Raw genomic sequence first — 19,420 nt, forward strand, 5'->3', positions numbered from 1 at the left:
TATATATACCTACTATATACCCACAAAAATTAAAAACTAAAAAAAAGAAATACCAACTTAAAGAAATAGAAAATTATAACAATATGGTTAGTTATGATTATTTAGAAAAACAAAGGGTTAATCTGGGGCTAAGTTGGGACAGTCACTTGAAAAATATTTGCAAATGGTTCATTATGCCCTAACAAACCAGCCCTATTTGCCTCGCCTCTGGCAAGTCACTAAATCCTTGTGTGACCTAATCTCTGAACTGCAAAATGAGAGAACTGAGTATTTGGCTTAAAAAAATTACCATATTTTATTGATTTTAAGGTGCCAGCAATTGTAAGGCACACTGTTACTTTATTTGCTGCTAAGAAAGAATATGGCTGGGTGTGTGGCTCACGCCTATAATCCTAGTACTTTGGGAGGCTGAGGTAGGAGGACTGCTTGAGCTCAGAGTTTGAGACCACTCTGGGCAACTTGGCGAAACTCTGTCTCTACAAAAACATTTAAAAATTACCCAGGCATGGTGGTGTGCTCCTGTAGTCCCAGTTACCTGGTGGGAGATGGCGGGGAGCTGAGGTGAGAGGATTGCTTGAGCCTGGGAGGTTGAGGCTGCAGTGAGCCATGATTGCACTACAGCATTCCAGCCTGGGTCAGAGCAAAACCCTGTCTCAAACAAAACAAAACAAAACAAAACAAAACTGCAAAACAAAATGCTGTCAAGCAAACTACAACATAATGCTTATCACTAAGATTGTTAAGTATTATACTTATTAAATAATGCAAAGGGCATGCATGAAAAGAAAAATATCAGTGAAATAAATCAGTCAAGGTACTCCTACAACTTTTCCACATTCACCCTCTGAACCAGTGTCATTGATGTCCATATTTTCTATATGATATTGTCCTCATCACTAGTCCTTTGGGCCACCAAGAGCACTGTGATGCTGCATTTTTTACAGTGCTCTGTTACTGTCCCTTGGATTTTCTTTCAAGCTGCTGAGGCTTATTTGGCAAGTTTCAATTTTTTTGAAAAATTACTTTATGAAGCCTGAAGAAATATTGAGTATAATTAAACCATAATCTAGGGTTAGATACAACTTAATAATAGTTCAATTCCAAAAGAAAAGTTATTGCAGGTGAGACCATAACATTTCCCAACACGATTTTAAGACACTGTGCTGATTTCTCAAAATAACTCTGAGGAACCCATATTTACAGTAGAAGGAGTTTTTATGAAAAATCTGGCATTAGGTATCTTTGTTGCATGATTGTATATATATGTACGTATAATACAACGTTAGATGCACCATCGCCCCCCACCCCCTGGTGTATAGTTGAAAAATCCACATGTAACTTTTCACTACCCCAAAACTTAACTATTAATAGCCTACTGTTGACTGGAAGCTTTACTGACAACATAAACACATATCGTGTATGTTATATGTATGATATACTATATTCTTATAACAAAAAGAATGTTAAGAAGATCACAAGGAAGAAAACATATTTACTATTTATTAAGTGGAAGAGGATCATCATAAAGGTCTTCATTCTTGTCTTCCTCACGTTAGGTAGGCTGAGAAGGAGGAAGAGGGGGTTGGACTTGCTATCTCAGGGGTGGCACAGGTGGTAGAAAATGTGTTTATGTAGACCTGTGCAGTTCAAACCTGTGTTGTTCAAGGGTCAACTGCATATACTGTGTGTATGTGTTTGTGTATATATATATATATATATATACACACACACACACATATAATCCAACATATGAGCTGTATACATACACACACACACACACACATAATCCAACATCATAAGAACTAGAAAACAGAAATTGTGTTCCTTAACATCAGTATTAGAGTGTAGAGTTTGAGGCTTGGATTTAGAAATGCTTTTCAATATGTAGGGTTTGGAAAAGGAGCAAACATCTTGTTTTCAAAACCTGAAGTTTTTCTCAGGACTTATGGCCATAACTGCCACAGAGGAAAAAAGGGAAGCTTTTCCCACTGTAATTGTTCATCTGTGTCAGAAAGTCCCATATTCTGTGTAGATCTTGTAAATATTTTGCTAGATTTATGGCAAAGAGAGACATTGATGCTGCAACTGAAGCAAAACAGAAACTTGAAAAAGAAACCGAAGAAAGGATGGAGAAGGAAATCCAATGGGAGACAAGTTTATTTCATGAAGATGGAAGATGTTGCATTTATGATGAACCATTACTGAATTATCTTGGTGCTGCCAAGCATTGGTTTAGGAATTTCTATTTATTTGATTTTTTTATGTTACTGCAAATGGTACTGCTTTTTAAATTTCTAATTCTTCATTGTATAGAATTAAATACTATTGATTTTTAATTGTAAAAAAAAAAAAAAGTCTCATATCCCTGAGACAGGAACCATTGCAATAAGAAGGGAATGAACAGGTTCTCCCAAAGGGAGAATGTTTGTTGCTTATTATGCTTACTGCCCTGGCTATCAGGTGTAAACTTCGCATTTCCTAGCCCAATGCTTGGCAGCACCAACATAATTCAGTAATGGTTCATCATAAACCCAACATCTTCCATCTTCATGAAATAAGCTTGTCTCCAATTGAATTTCCTTATCCTTCCTTTCTTGGGTTTCTTCTCTTTGTCTTTTCCAAGTTTGTGTTTTTGCTTCAGTTGCCGCATCAATGTCTCTGATTTTTTTTTTTTTTTAAATACTTCAAGTTCTAGGGTACACGTGCACAACGTGCAGTTTTGTTACATATGTGTACATGTGCCATGTTTGTGCGCTGCACCCATTAACTCATCATTTACATTAGGCATTTCTCCTAACGATATTCCTCCCCCCTCCACCCCACAACAGGCCCTGGTGTGTGATGTTCCCCACCCTGTGTCCAAGTGTTCTTATTCTTCAATTCCCACCTATGAGTGAGAACATGCAGTGTTTGGTTTTCAGTCCTTGCGATAGTTTGCTCAGAATGATGGTTTCCAGCTTCATCCATGTCCCTACAAAGGACATGTACTCATCCTTTTTTATGGTTGCATAGTATTCCATGGTGTATATGTGCCACATTTTCTTAATCCAGTCTATTATTGATGGATATTTGGGTTGGTTCCAAGTCTTTGCTATTGTGAATAGTGGTGCCATAAACATACGTGTGCATGTGTCTTTATAGCAGCATGATTTATAACCCTTTGGGTACATACCCAGTAATGGGATGGCTGGGTCAAATGGTATTTCTAGTTCTAGATCCTTGAGAAATCGCCACACTGTCTTCCACAATGGTTAAACTAGTTTACAGTCCCATCAACAGTGTAAAAGTGTTCCTATTTCTCCACATCCTCTCCAGCACCTGTTGTTTCCTGACTTTTTAATGATCGCCATTCTAACTGGTGTGAGATGGTATCTCATTGTGGTTTTGATTTGCATTTCTCTGATTACCAGTGATGATGAGAATTTTTTCATGTGCCTGTTGGTTGCATAAATGTCTTCTTTTGAGAAGTGTCTGTTCATATCCTTCACCCACTTTTTGATGGGATTGTTTGATTTTTTCTTGTAAATTTGTTTAAGTTCTTTGTAGATTCTGGATATTCGCCCTTTGTCAGATGGGTAGATTGCAAAAATTTTCTCCCATTCTGTAGGTTGCCTGTTCACTCTAATGGTAGTTTCTTTTGCTGTGCAGAAGCTTTTTAGTTTAATTAGATCCTATTTGTCTATTTTGGTTTTTATTGTCGTTGCTTTTGGTGTTTTAGTCATGAAGTCCTTGCCCATGCCTATGTCCTGAATGGTATTGCCTAGGTTTTCTTCTAGGGTTTTTATGGTTTTAGGTCTAACATTTAAGTCTTTAATCCATCTTGAATTAATTTTTGTACAAGGTGTAAGGAAGGGATCCAGTTTCAGCTTTCTACTTATGGCTAGCCAGTTTTCCCAGCACCATTTATTAAATAGGAATCCTTTCCCCATTTCTTGTTTTTGTCAGGTTTGTCAAAGATCAGATGGTTGTAGATGTGTGGTATTATTTCTGAGGGCTCTGTTCTGTTCCATTGGTCTATATCTCTGTTTTGGTACCAGTACCATGCTGTTTTGGTTACTGTAGCCTTGTAGTATAGTTTCAAGTCAGGTAGCATGATGCCTCCAGCTTTGTTCTTTTGGCTTAGGATTGTCTTGGCAAATAATGTGGACTCTTTTTTGGTTCCATATGAACTTTAAAGTAGTTTTTTCCAATTCTGTGAAGAAAGTCATTGGTAGCTTGATGGGGATGGCATTGAATATAAATTACCTTGGGCAGTATGGCCATTTTCATGATATTGATTCTTCCTATCCATGAGCATGGAATGTTCTTCCATTTGTTTGTATCCTCTTTTAGTTCGTTGAGCAGTGGCTTGTAGTTATCCTTGAAGAGGTCCTTCACATCCCTTGTAAGTTGGATTCCTAGGTATTTTATTCTCTTTGAAGAATTGTGAATGGGAGTTCACTCATGATTTGGCTCTCTGTCTGTTATTGGTGTAGAGGAATGCTTGTAACTTTTGCACATTGATTTTGTATGCTGAGACTTTGCTGAAGTTGCTTATCAGCTTAAGGAGATTTTGGGCTGAGACAGTGGGGTTTTCTAAATATACAGTTATATCATCTGCATACAGGGACAATCTGACTTCCTCTTTTCCTAACTGATACCCTTTATTTCTTTCTCCTGCCTGATTGCCCTGACCAGAACTTCCAACACTATGTTGAATAGGAGTGGTGAGAGAGGGCATCCCTCTCTTGTGCCAGTTTTCAAAGGGAATGCTTCCAGTTTTTGCTCATTCAGTATGATACTGGCCATGGGTTTGTCATAAATAGCTCTTATTATTTTGAGATATGTCCCATCAATATCTAGTTTCTTGAGAGTTTTTAGCATGAAGGGCTGTTGAATTTGTCAAAGGCCTTTTCTGCATCTATTGAGAGAATCATGTGTTTTTGTCTTTAGTTCTGTTTATATGATGGACTGTGTTTATTGATTTGCATATGTTGAACCAGCCTTGCATCCCAGGGATGAAACCGACTTGATTATGGTGGATAAGCTTTTTGATGTGCTGCTGGATTCGGTTTGCCAGTATTTTATTGAGGATCTTTGCATCGATGTTCATCAGGGATATTGGTCTAAAATTCTCTTTGTTTGTTGTGTTCTCTGCCAGGCTTTGGTATCAGGATGATGCTGACCTCATAAAATGAGTTAGGGAGGATTTCCTCTTTTTCTATTGATGGAATAGTTTCAGAAGGAATGGTACTAGCTCCTTTTTGTACCTCTGGTAGAATTTGGCTGGGAATCCATCTGGTCCTTGACTTTTTTTGGTTGGTAGGCTATTAATTATTGCCTCAGTTTCAGAGCCTGTTATTGGTTTATTCAGGGATTCAACTTCCTCCTAGTTTAGTGTTGGGAGGGTGTATGTGTCCAGGAATTTATTCATTTCTTCTAGATTTTCTAGTTTATTTGTGTAGAGATGCTTATAGTATTCTCTGATGGTAGTTTGTATTTCTGTGGGATCGGTGGTGATATCCCCTTTATCATTTTTTATTGCATCTATTTGATTCTTCTTTCTTTTCTTTATTAGTCTTGCTAGCTGTCTATCAATTAAAACCAGCTCCTGGATTCATTGATTTTTTGAAGGGTTTTTTTGTGTCTCTATCTCCTTCATTTCTGCTCTGATCTTGGTTATTTCTTGCCGTTTGCTAGCTTTTGAATGTGCTTGCTCTTGCCTCTCTGGTTCTTTTAATTGTGATGTTAGGGTGTCAATTTTAGATATTTCCTGCTTTCTCTTGTGGGCATTTAATGCGATAAATTTCCCTCTACACACTGCTTTAAATGTGTCCCAGAGATTCTGGTATGTTGTGTCTTTGTTCTCACTGATTTCAAAGAACATCTTTATTTCTGCCTTCATTATTTACCCCATAGTCATCCAAAATTGACCACATAGTTGAAAGTAAAGCACTCTTCAGCAAATATAAAAGAACAGAAATTATAACAAACTGTCTCTCAGACCACAGTCCAATCAAATTAGAACCCAGGATTAAGAAACTCACTCAAAACTGCACAACTACATGGCAACTGAATGTCTCTGATTCTTAAGTTGAAAGTGACATCCTTCTAAAGGCAGTGGGATTCATATTTTTTCTGATCTTTCAACTTCCTATCTTCTTGATTATAGACATCTTCTTGGTATCTAAAAAGACTGCATTTTCCCCTGTTGCATATTTTGCATACATTACACCATTCCATTCCCCTTGAATTGAGCAAAAGGCTTCTCATCATTTGGAGAAAAAAAATCACAGTGGTAATTCTGTGCTTCCTGTCCCCAGAGAAAGGTTCAGTGTGGAAGATGATATTTGCATTATCACCACTTTTGGAATAATTAATATTGCTTCTCCTCCTAGTTCCATTCAGAGCACTGTGAGGATAGACCATCCTTAAACACTGGGGAATGTGAGGATGTAATGTTTCTCACAATTTAAACACAAGACACAGGGCTTGTGGCCCCACCCTATGTTGTTTATCCCAATTGACATCCTAAGGAATTTTGATTAGGTCCAGATATCAGCAATGAATTGAATCTTTTTGATAAACACTCAGCATAAAAGGCTGAAGTAGGTAGATGATGGGAAATCTGTTCAGCCACAAATTTTACATTGTTTTTGGAAACCCAGGGAACTGGTCCTTCTAAAACTAGCCCTTTGTTCTCTTTGGTATCATTTGGTAATGTCCAGTGACACTGAAAGATCTTGCTAAAATGGCTTTTTGGTAATCGATTCTTTCCTCCTTGCATGAAAGGCTGAGAGGTACCATTTCATGTTCTGAACCATTCAATCCCTGGTCACCAATGCTCGCAAAAAGGTTGGATATGCAAAAAACGTCTACATATGCTTCTAAAAGAGATCCTCTTTCAAGAAAAAAAAATGTTGGAAGAACTACTTTAGAAAGATCCATACTAACCCTAACCTATGACTAGAGGTATGTGATAATGCTCTTATGCTCCTCCACGGACCCTGCCTCCTCCTCGTCAGCTCTCTCATGAGGTGAATCAAATGAGTCAGTATCACTTGTTCCATTGGATGTGAAAGAATTAAGTGATTCTGTGCTATCTGGGCACTTTAGTCTGTTTTCTGCACTGCCATGTGTCAAGACTGAGGCAGATTCAGAAGAATCTATTAAGTGCTTTGGAATTGAGCCATGTTGATGACATTCATCAGCATTGTAGAATTCGTCTTCACTGCTGGAATAAGAGAACTCTGGGACTGTATTTAGAGAAGCCATTGACATGGCTTGGAGAAGTTGACTGCTACTAGGTGGTGAATGGTCACTGCCTCTACTATTTGGTGTTGGACTCTAATGGTGTCCCAAGGTAACTAGTACAGGTCCAACTGGTCAGGAAGATGAACTCTGCTCTGTCTTATGCAGCTGAGTAGGTTCCGGAGGTGAGACAGTCTGAGAAGGCATTGTGCTGATCATGGGTTCCAAGGGACTAGGTTGATACATTGCATCTACAAGATTAATAGTACTTATAATTCTACCTGTGTGCTTCTCAGCATTATTCTGGTCTTTAGCAATCTGCATCAACACAGTGCAGTGTTTAAGTGATTCTACCATGCTATTTGCTTCTCTTTAAGAGTTTCAATTTTCTTTCTCTGTTTATTATCTTTGCAGTTTTGAAGCTTGTGATCAAAAAACTTTAATTGTTCTATCAAGATTTGTAGGTAAGCATCAGCCTCTGGCGCGGTGGTTCATGCCTGTAATCCCAGCACTTTGGGAGTCCGAGGTGGTTGGATCACGAGGTCAGGAGTTCAAGACCAGCCTGGCCAAGGTGGTGAAACCCTGTCTCTACTAAAAATACAAAAATTAGCTGGATGTGGTGGCAGGCACCTGTAATCCCAGCTACTGGGGAGGCTGAGGCAGGAGAATTGCTTGAACCCAGGGGATGGAGGTTGCAGTGAGCTGAGATTGCACCACTGCACTCCAGCCTGGGTAACAAAGTGAGACTCCATATGAAAAAAAAAAAAAAAAGTAAGTTTCCTGTCAAAGTTTTGGACACTAGGAACAAATCCTGAATCCAAATCTCTGGAGGTGACAGGAAGGAGGCAAGGAAAGCGTGACATCTGAGCCCATAACCTGGCCTTGGGCGGGCACCAGGGACTGTGAGACTCAGGGGCGGAGGTTGGCCCTCTCCCAGACCCTCAGGTTATACTCACCCCACAAATGTCGAGCAAGAAAGTCATTTGCAAGACCCCCACACTCTGTGCCTCCAGGAGAGGGGTGCTTCTGAGCACCCCTTTTCCTTCCCCACTTGATTGAATCCTCATTTGGCAAGTTTTGATACTTTTGCTTCTTGAACTTATGGAAAAGTGTCAAGAGAACATTTTAGACAACAGTATATATTCCCTCCTCAGGTTTATTTCAGGTTTTATTCGTTTTCAGGTTTTATTCGTTTTCAGGTTTATTTCCTGAAACTTCAAGGAGTTATATTTATCCAATGATATCACCAGGAACTGCAACCAAGTAAGTGCATGCACAAGCAATAATAATAATATTATGATTATCACTTGTCTAAGAGCAACTATAAAATGCATCCCAGTTTCACGGTTGTTAAAATGTGTATGTTGGGGGGTAGTTTGTAGGCAATGTATGCATGTATGCATGTATGTATGTATGTATGTATGTATGTATGTATGTATTAGAGACAGGGTCTTACTCTGTCACCCAGCCTGGAGTGCACTGGTATGATCTAGCTCACTGCAACCTTGAATTCCTGGACTCAAGTGATCCTCCAACCTCAGCCTCCTGAGTAGCTGGGATTGCAGGTGCATGCCACTACCCCTGGCTAATTTTTAAATTTTTTGTACAGATAGAGTCTTGTTATTTGCTCAGGCCAGTCTCAAACTCCTGGCCTCAAGTGATCCTCCTGACTCAGCCTCTGAAAGTGCTAGGATTAGAGGCATGAGCCACCACACCGGGCCTCAACTGAAATTCTTCCAGGGAAGATAAAAGACCAAACGGGCATATCTCTAAGTCCTAGGTCCCATCTTCAGCTACACTAGTCAGTTTTTCCCTCTTATTCCTCCACATAAGATTTTGAAAAGAGGTTTCTACTGCTAAAAAAACAAGTGTGAACCCCTGTCAGGTGGGAGGTATGGCCATTTCCAGCTTTAGCATTCTGTACATCTCTAATAATGCTGCACAGGCTAAGTGACTGAGTCTTTAATTTCTGGGACCTTAACTGGCACAGGTTTATTCCAAAGTCTTGGGAGGCATCCTAGCAATGTATTCACAGCATCATACGGTTTTGTCAAATTCGAAAAATTATATTTTTGTATTTTTTTTCTTAAAGAACCCCCTCCCCTCAAATTGTATAAACTTGAGGTGGCACAAAACCTAGATCTTTCTTTGATCATACAATTGTATATCCAGAGAGCACTTAAGTTGGCCAGAAGAGTCACATACATTTGATTCTCACAGAAACCCAGGATCCTACAAATGAAAAATCTGAAGCTTTCAAGGTTAGACAACTTGCCTGAGGACAGGTATCAAACAAATCCTTTTGTGAGGACTTAAAACTCTAACTTCAGTTCTCACTCCACATTCAGTCTTCTTTCTACACTATCACTTTAGTTAACATGGGTTGTGTTGGCTTGACCAGGTTGCCAAAGTGACTCTTATCAAAAAAGAGTTCTGAATTCTAATTAAAAGTTCTAAGACTATTTTTCTTTTATTTTGAATGCAAACATGAAACTGTAAAATCAATTGTAGCTCAAGTAGCCTGTGAAAGTCACTTTCACACAATGTGTAAAAGAATATTTACTGATTTGTATTGAGTAAACGACCTGCCAAACCCTCACTTGGGAGGCCACACCAGTTCCAGAGAATAACAACTTTGTGTTAAAATTCCAGAGAAATATGCCTGCTGAGTATCTTTTTATTGTGTTTAATCTTTGTTAAGCTCAGTGATACATGCACATATAAGAACATATTTTTCTCATATCTGAAATCTGGATACATATTTCCTGAAAATGTATTACTACTCCTTTATTTTTTTTCATTGCATATTTTCCTTTCACAGATTCATCATGTAGTCTGAATATAATACCCACTCTTGTTATCAAGCACAAACAGAAAAGAGGACAGTTTCCCTTTAAAAGCACAATGCCCTATTGATGCCTTTAAAAGTCATTAAAGAATATCTCACAAAGCCCATGAGAGCATTACAATAATTGCTTTCCTTACCTAGGTGAAAAAGGACATATCTGTCAAATAGAAAAGTGCAGAAGCAATTAACACCTTAATACTCTACTGGGAAATTGCCTGAATTAAAGAAATAACAGAGATGCTGCATGGTTATTGTATTTCTAATGTTTAGTTACTAACATAACTGTCCTCAGTCATTTCCATTTACTTTCCCCAGCACAACAGGGCTCGGAGTTAGGCATGGGCATGGCGGAGGGTGTATTTGGGTGTTTGCATATTAGGCACATATGGTTCTTCAGTCACATGTTTCAGAGGCTGAATGCAGAAGCAGGGCTGGCGTATGCACTTATGAAATCAATATGTAAGGATACATATGTTTTAAATCAACTTTTCAGGCATAAAAAACCCCACACTTCTGGATTCTGTGCTGCCTCCCATGGAACTGCCTTATCAGTCCTCTTTCAGGGCTGGGGTACTCAACAGAGAGTTTATATTTACCAGGCCTTCCACAGAGACAGCGGAGGCACATGAACAAACTGGGGAGTGAATCAAACAGGTAAAAACCCTCATATATCAGCAGCAAGATCTAGAAAGAGCCCAGCAGTCCAATTCATTATCTCTCCCTTTTCCAGGAGATGTTAGATGGTGTTTATTGAGTACAGTCTAGGCACACCTATCTGGTTAGAATTTTGAGAGACACTGTAAAAGTAAACAGGGCCTGGGTCCCTTTTCCTTAGGAAGAAACAAACCCATAGATTGTAGTAAAGGTAAAGCGTATTTCCTTCCTCCCACCCCACCCCCAAGCATGACTGTTCTATGAGGGAACAGGGCAACTCTCAGGAATTCTCAGAGAAAATCATATCATGGGATGTTCTAGTTTCCATTTTTACACAGGTGAAATCAGACAAAAGTGAAAAAAGACAGCATGCAAAAAGAAAGTAGCAATGAACTCAGGACAGTGCTGAAGGAGGAGGGGGCAGTTGGTTCACCTTGTCTGGTGACAGAATAATCTCAGGTGACCTTCAGGAGCTATCTGGCTCAACGCCTATTTCCATTTGGTTTTCTTTGCTATGTGTCTACAGTCTCCACCCAGTAACGGTCTGGATACCCCCAGTGTGAGAAACTAATCCTCTCAGAAAGTCACCTATGCCTTCTTCAGATAGCTTCCATGAATAATACCTCACATTTATTAAGAACTTTATATGTAGTAGGCCTGACTTGGTATGCATGGAGGACGGTGTCTATGGCAGTTCTCTATGATCCCTAACTCCTGATGTTCACCACCTTTAGATGTCCTCTTCCTTTGAGTGTGAGCATGACCTGTGGCTTACCTCTAACCAGCAGATATGGCGAAGCTTCCAGATGCATGTTGTTACATATATGCTGAATATGCACATAAGACGGTAGCACCCATCATGCTCACAGTCTTGTCTCCCTTGTGGGCTCTGAGGCTGGGGCTGAAGGTGGCCTCTGGGGCTGACAGCCAGCAAGAAACCAAAGCCCTGAACTGAATTCTGCCAACAACCTGGGCGAGCCTGGGAGTAGATCCTCCCTGAGTCAAGACTCAGTGGAGACTGCTATTCTATTTGACATCTTGATTGTAGCTTTGTGGGACCCTAAAAAGGACCAGATAAGCCGTGCCTAGAATCCTGACCCACAGAAACCATCAGATAATAAATGTGTATTGTTTTAAGCTGCTAAATTTGTATTAATATTGTTACATGGTGAGAGATAACTAATGTTAATGCTTTATGTGTATTAACTCGTATAATTCTCATTACACTCTCATTTCACACAATGGGAAAACTGAAGCATGAAACTGAAGCAACCAGCTTAATTCCACACAGTAGTAGGCGGCAGGGCCAGCATTCAAATGAGGCAGGCTAGCTCCAGAGCCTGCGTTCCTAACTAGGCAGGTGTGCTGCCTTCCTGTGCTTAGAAAGTTCTACCTTAAGCTGCTTCCAAATCTGATTCCCTATAGCTTGCCCTCATAGCACGAGTCAAACATCCAAACACAGGTGCTAGTCAGAGAAACTGAAAGAAGCAAGCTGTGCAGGACACACATGTACAGGCTACGGATGCGAAATAGGGTGAAGAGCAACAAGTGTTGCCTCCCAGTATTCACCAGCCAGACGAGATGCATCTGTGTTTAGATGGTGACTGCTGAGAGGGTGTCATGCTGTTTGGTGCCCTCTGGCCTATGAGTTCTAGTTCTGCCTCTAAGATCATGAAAGACGTGATAATCCTTTTTCCATATGAGTTGAAATATTCCAAACTATTGATCTTCCCCCCCCCCCAAATGCTCTATTTTCTCTTACTCACATAAATAGTGAGTTGTTTTTGGTGTTCTCTTTTGCAAATGGCCTTCTTGACACATGCAGAAATATTTATATGGTTGTTGGCTCTGTGTGCTTTCAGCTGGCAGAGATGCCTCATCTTCTTCCTCATCAGCAGGGCAAGGTCAGGGATGCCCTCCACCCACCCAAGATATGGTTCTGATAGGCAGCTTCAATTCACCGATATTCTTTCCTGTCATAGCAGTTTAAAAAAATTATCCAGGTAATAAACAAATGTGTTTTAGTATAAGATTCCAATGAGGCAGAAGGATTTGGGCAAAGCCTGAGGGCACTCCTCTGCACTCTCCTTCTACTCCTCCCATCTCAGAGGAAGCCACTGTCAAAATTTGTGCCAACCTTTCACTCTCTCTTTTAAAACACTAACATTTCACCTAAATTGGATTGAACAACATGAAATGACTTGCTGTTATATTTTATACCAATATGTCTTGGAGATCTTTTCATGACATGGCCTATAGGTCTACCTCATACTTTTAACAGTCTTGTAAACATTCCTAGAATAATGACATCCTAATTTGTTTGACCATTCCTCTATTGATAGATATTTTCAGTTGCTTACAATATTTTATTAACATACTTCAACATCTCTGTACAGACTGACTTGCTGTTATATTTTATACCCAGTCCTGCCCACTTTCATGGTCAGCTCCACTCTACTTGTCCTCTTGCAGCTGACTGAAGGAACTCTCTGTTCCCACTTTTCTTTTCCTTTTTTTTCTTTCCTTTTTTTATTTTTTTTAGATGGAATCTCGCTCTGTCGCCACCCAGGCTGGAGTGCAGTGGTGTGATTTTGGCTCACAGCAATCTCCGCCTTCTGGATTCAAGCGATTCTTGTGCCTCATCCTCCTGAATAGCTGGGATTACAGGCACCAGCCACCATGCCCAGCTATTTTCTTTTTCTGTTTTTAGTAGAGATGGGATTTCACCATGTTGGCCAGGATCATCCCGAACTTCTGACCTCAGGTGATCTGCCCGCCTTAGCCTCCAAAAGTGTTGGGATTACAGGCATTAGCCACTGTGCCCGGCCTCCATTCCCACTTTTCAACAGTGAATCAGAGTTGGGAGAGGTCCCTTCCTATTCCTGGTGCCACCCTCTTCCAAACTAACTGACATTCTCCCTCAGAGGCAGTGACTGATGATAACAGTGGTTGTCAAGTCTACTTATATATTTTTTTGAAGCACTCCTTTATCAGATTGGGATGATTCTAAAAATCATCAGATTTTATGAGTAGCAAGTACAGTTACATCTTCATGCACAGGTGTGAGTATTATTATAGGATATATTCCCAGAAATGTTCAGAAAAACATACATTTTTAAACATTTTTATTGATGATACCACTGTGTCTTCCAAAAAGTTTATATTCCTATGAACAATCAGAAGTGTTTATTTTTTGGTATCCTAGATAACACTTGAAATAATCAGCATTTTAAAGATTTGCCACTTTATTTATTATAAACTCTCTTTCCTTCATTCCTTGTGTCTGAAGAGGAGAAGAAGAGTTCTTGCCACCAAAATGACAACCACCTTCATTTGGCCTCCTAGAAAGAAAAGATCCTGGATAGGCTTTATTGGTTTATAGGCAATGTTATCCTGCAAGAATGGTAGCTAAAAGGTATTCAGGACAACTAGAAAATTTTTCCAAGTTCTATAGTCTCAAACGAGAAGAACATAGGCAAGAAGTCTCTGCTTGTAGAAGTTGGTATAAAGTTACTTTTAGCATTTAGCTGAAATACTGAGCTACTCAACTCCAAAGTTGTATCTCCAGTAGCTTCAAAGGAGAAAAATCTTAAAGTAAAAAGAATTGACTTTAAGGTTAAAAGAAAATGTATGCCAAAGGTAGGCAAAATGTATTAAAAGAATGCCCTAGATGTTTAGAATATATTCAACTTTCTAGAGTCAGATAAAGTTAAGCCAGAAAATTAAAATAACGTATAAACATGACTATGAAATGAAGATAAAAAATCAAAGATAGCTGAAAGGCTGGAATGAGCAAGCATCTCAATTTCTATATTGAAGGATGCTAGAAATCTTAGACCTCTGAGATATGTCCTGGTAACATTTTAGAAAGGATTATTATACCACTGAAGAATAAGGGAGGTAAACCACCACCATATAGAAAGATAATATATACTAGGTATGATATTTTAGTATTTCAGTGGGACTTTTAGAAAGATCTCTCATAATAACCTGCAGATGGATGGACTATCATGAACTGAGTGAAAATGATACCCAAAGCCCGTAAATCAGCATGCATGGGTAAAAGGCAAGATCTCTGCCAGGGATGCTGCAGAGCTCTGTCCTTGGCATTGCTATGCTCAATATTCTTAACACTATTTGATACTTATCAAATTTGCAGCTAATTCATTGCTAAGAAGAGTAGTAGATATATGTGATGATCAGGAATAGAGACTATTTCACCAAGTTGGAAAGAGAGGCTGACTCACTCGAGAGCTGTGTACATAGCTGAAAGAAGACAGCCTTCGAATTAAGGTGATTCTAAACTCAAATATCAGCGCCGTTGTTGGGTAGACTTGGACAAGTTACCTTAGCCTCTGTGAGCCTTAACTTCTTCATCCACAAAAGAGGGATAACACCTCTGTTTTTTAAATATATAAGACCAACATGACTTTTGGTACATAACAGATGCTCACTAGTAAGCACTCTTCCTCCTCTCCTCTTCTCAAACATTACTGGCTGAATAGAAGAGAAATAAATGTGCAGACAACTGAATGAAGGGTACAGAGTTGCACAGAATTACACAGAGTCCTACCCCTCAAGGGAGGAAACCTAGCTCTTAAGGGCAATTCATAAGAATAAGACCTATATATTTTAGTTGATGGCAAGTTCAATATAAACAAACATCATTATTTCATTTAAAAATACAATAATAATCTGCATTGAGTATTACATCCAGATCAGGGGAGCTAATGGTTTTCTTGAACTGTTCTTTTCAGACCAACAGCGTGGCGAAGTGTCTAGTTTTGACTGCTCCATGCTAAAGACCATTGACAAACTAAAGAAAGACTAGCAGGATATGGAAAACATGTCACATAGGACAGAACCAAGGAAGGAGCATATTTTATCTGGTTTAAACAACAACAGCAACTCAAGGAAGAGATGATAGATATATTCAAGTATCTGAATGACTGACTTTGGGGAAGTTCAGAAAGATTAGAAGAGCCAGTGGGTTCACGATAAGAAACTTCAGTCCATCAGGATAAGGAATGTTTAAGAGAGATGTAAAAAAGCAGGGGTTACTTTGTAAGATAGTAAGTTTCCTATGCCTAAAAATGTTGAAGCAGAAGAAAGTAGATGTGGAGTTTCCAATAGTGAAAGTAGAACACAAAGGGGAAAATATGTGTATGTGATGCATGCACATATTTTTTTAGGTGTTTATTAGAGAAAGATCAGTAAGAGCACTGCGAGTTCCACTCTATCATTCTATTTCATCATTGTGTAAAGGTTGATTTATAATATTGATGAGATCCTAAGGCAGGTGATGAAAGGAGACTCTTTAATTTGATAAACATGGGCTGCACCCTGCTATGAACCCTACTGGGCAAAACTTTGTGGGAGAATTTTTAATAAGGATACATTTTCAGCTGGGTGCAGTGGCTCACGCCTGTAATTCCAGTACTTTGGGACACTGAGATGGGAGGATTGCTTGAGCCCAGGAATTCAAGACCATCCTGGGCAACATGGCAAGACCCTGTATCTACAAAACATTTTTAAAAAATTAGCTGGGCATAGTGGCATGTGCCTGTGGTATCTGCTACTCAGGTGCTGAAGTGAGAGGATGACTCGAGCCCAGGAGGTCAAGACTGTAGTGAGCCATGATCGTGCCTCTGCACTCCAACCTGGCTGACAGAGCAAGACCCTGCTTCAAAACCAATCAACCAATCAACAAAATAAACAAACATTTTCTTGAATTTAAGGGACTATAACCTTAAATTAAATGTAAGTCTACAATCCAGGAAAACAATTGCAGAGCAACTTGAAACAGGATGAGTGAAACTGCTGAAAGCTTCAATAAAAATATAAAATATTCTGGGCCGGGCACAGTGGCTCATGCCTGTAATCCCAGCATTTTGGGAAGCCGAGGTAGGTGGATCAACTGAAGTCAGGATTTCAAGACCAGACTCACCAATAAGGTGAAATCCCGTTTTTCTTTTCTTTCTTAAACACATTTTGTAAAAATACAAAATTAGCCAGGCATGGTGGCACATCTCTGTAATCCCAGCCACTAGGGAGGCTGGGGCAGGAGAATCATTTGAACCCAGGAGGCAGAGGTTGCAATGAGCCGAGGTCACGCCATTGCACTCCAGCTGGGGAAACAAATAAAATAAAATACTCTGGGTGTTACAAAAAATGATTATGGAAGGGAGAAGTAAGAGGAGAGAACCCAGAGGAATGGAATACGCTATATGGGAATGTCACAGGCATCAGCATTAGAAGGGTTAGGGTTTTTTTTTTTTTTTTTTTTTTTTTTTTTGGAGACGGAGTCTCGCTCTGTCGCCCAGGCTGGAGTGCAGTGGCCGGATCTCAGCTCACTGCAAGCTCCGCCTCCCGGGTTCACGCCATTCTCCTGCCTCAGCCTCCCGAGTAGCTGGGACTACAGGCGCCCACCACCTCGCCCGGCTAGTTTTTTGTATTTTTTAGTAGAGACGGGATTTCACCGTGTTAGCCAGCATGGTCTGGATCTCCTGACCTCGTGATCCGCCCGTCTGGGCCTCCCAAAGTGCTGGGATTACAGGCTTGAGCCACCGCGCCCGGCAGAAGGGTTAGTTTAATTTGTCCTTTTTTAATTTGAGGAGGCAGGGTTTTTAAGAAGGAAGAGGGGTCTATTAGTTAGGGCTATACTGCACTGCAGGGTAATCCTCGGACAGTGTCCTAGGTAATCCACTGTCCCAGTCTTTGAAATGATACCTCCTCTCTCTCTCTAAGCCTTGAACATCTCCTTCCCCTCCATACCCTCTGTGGATGACCTCACCTCTTATGTCACTAAGGAAATAGAGCAATCAGAAGATGACTCACAGATCTTCTCAGCAGGGACTGTAGCACCCTCCTGCCTCTGTGCCCCTGCACGCTGCCTTTCCTCCCGCTGAACCGGTGGTGCACACTGGAGGCACCCCTGCCTCTTCAAAGACTGGTTTTGCTTTTATCCCCTCTCCCTCCTGCACGATTTTCTCTCATTCCACTAGATCAGTCACATCAGCACACAAACACGCTGCATCCTCTCTTACGTATATATTTTAAAGTCCTCCGTAGACCACATGCTCCCTGTGGCCACTCTCCCATTTCTCTGCTCACTTTGATAGAGAAACTCTGATTAGAGTTGTCCACATTCTCTGCCTGTTACTCAAGTCCTATTCTCACCTCAAGCCATTCAAATCAGGCTTTTACTCCTGCCTTTTCACTGAATCTATTTTTGTCAGGGTCACCAAACCTCCCTTCTTATAGAATCTTATGGCCAATTCTCATTCATCTCATCATCAATCTTTGACCTAGTTTTTCTCTCACTCTTTAGTCACATGGCTCATAACTTGGATTCCAGGGTACTACATTCTCCTGATCCTCATGACCACTGCTTTTGTTTCTTCATATCTTCTGCTGAATCTTCCTCTGTCTGTGCTACCTAGAAGACCTGTCACCCACCCCCATGGGTATAAATACCGCTGACAAACTGAGAGCTTCAAAATTTCTATCTCCACCTAAGCTCTTCTCTGAGTTCCCCACTCTCCTGTTCCACTGATCCATTTCTTCCTGGGTTATTTTCTGTTTCAGTAAATGGCATCAGTATTTACCCAATTGTTAAGAGCAAAAACCCTGAAATTATCCCAGACTTCTCTCTTCCTCTCTCATCCCACATCCAATTTGTCAGTAGGTCCTTTAGGTTCTTTCTTCAAAATTTGACCATTTTTTACTACCCCCACCTCCACCTCCTAGTCCAAGCCACCATCATTTCTTGCCTGAAATACCATAGCAGCCTGCTAACTGGTCTTCTTTTTCCACTTTTGCCTCCTTAAAAGCCTATTTTCCATATAGCAGCTAGAGAAATTAAAATAAACAAAAAAGAAATTACATCAATACCTTAACCCCTACAATGGCTTCCTGTACTGCTCAGAATAATATCCAAACTCTTACCATGGCCTAAAAGCTCTACAGGACACAGTCTTGTCTCTTCTCCAGACTCATCCCTTACACCCCCAGCCTTGCTTCCCCCTTTCTGGCCATGCTTAGCCATTCAATTTGGCGTAGTATTGTTCAACCACCTCTTTCTCTTTCCTTGTTTCTTTTTAGTTGTTAGCAGAAGTTTCTTTCTCTCAGTTTCTTTAAAAGCCAAGCTTGTTCTGACTTCGGAACTTTGCATTTGCTCTTCTTTTGGCCTAGAATCCTCTTCCTCCAGATCATTACATGGTTCACCACTCATTTCAGGCTACTCCAAAGTCACCAGCTCATGGGGGCCAACCTTGGCCTTTGGAGGCCATGGAGGCCTCAGATTTTCTGTCTGAGCATGGACCCCATAACTTTCTGCCCCCACTACTCTACTACTTACACTAGTTCATTTCCCTTTTTTGTACACAGCATAGCCTGACCTTAGACCAGGTATTCAATGTTTGCTGAATGCCTGTTTCCCCTGCTAGCCTGTCAGCTCCATGAGGACAGAGGCTAATAGGCTGGGTTCACATCTATATTCCTAGCACCTGGAACAGTACCTGGCACACAGTGACTGCTCAACGAGTTACTGTTGGATAATTATGTGTTGAATGAATGTATAAGGGTCAGTTTAGAGGAACACTCAGAATCAAAAAGTGAGAGATCATTTTAGTTATAATGGATGTAGCGAGGAAGTAAAGGATGGGCCAGAGGAAAAAAGGAGAATGA

At 40.3% G+C, this 19,420-nt stretch overlaps 3 protein-coding genes and 1 pseudogene across 21 annotated transcripts in view; all 4 read right to left on the minus strand.

Moving 5' to 3' along the window:
* The window catches only part of LLPH (LLP homolog, long-term synaptic facilitation factor), a 648,032-nt gene that overhangs the window by 422,964 nt on the left and 205,648 nt on the right, over window positions 1–19,420 (minus strand). The window lies entirely within an intron of this gene.
* The window catches only part of TMBIM4 (transmembrane BAX inhibitor motif containing 4), a 529,849-nt gene that overhangs the window by 410,262 nt on the left and 100,167 nt on the right, over window positions 1–19,420 (minus strand). The gene's annotated exons all lie outside the window — the stretch shown is intronic.
* Window positions 1–19,420, minus strand: part of GRIP1 (glutamate receptor interacting protein 1) — a 710,404-nt gene that overhangs the window by 206,382 nt on the left and 484,602 nt on the right. The window lies entirely within an intron of this gene.
* Window positions 1,794–7,721, minus strand: LOC126930809 (oxysterol-binding protein-related protein 9-like; annotated as a pseudogene).

This window comes from Macaca thibetana, chromosome 11 (genome assembly GCF_024542745.1).
Source record: "Macaca thibetana thibetana isolate TM-01 chromosome 11, ASM2454274v1, whole genome shotgun sequence".
NCBI classification, from domain to species: Eukaryota; Metazoa; Chordata; class Mammalia; order Primates; family Cercopithecidae; genus Macaca; species Macaca thibetana.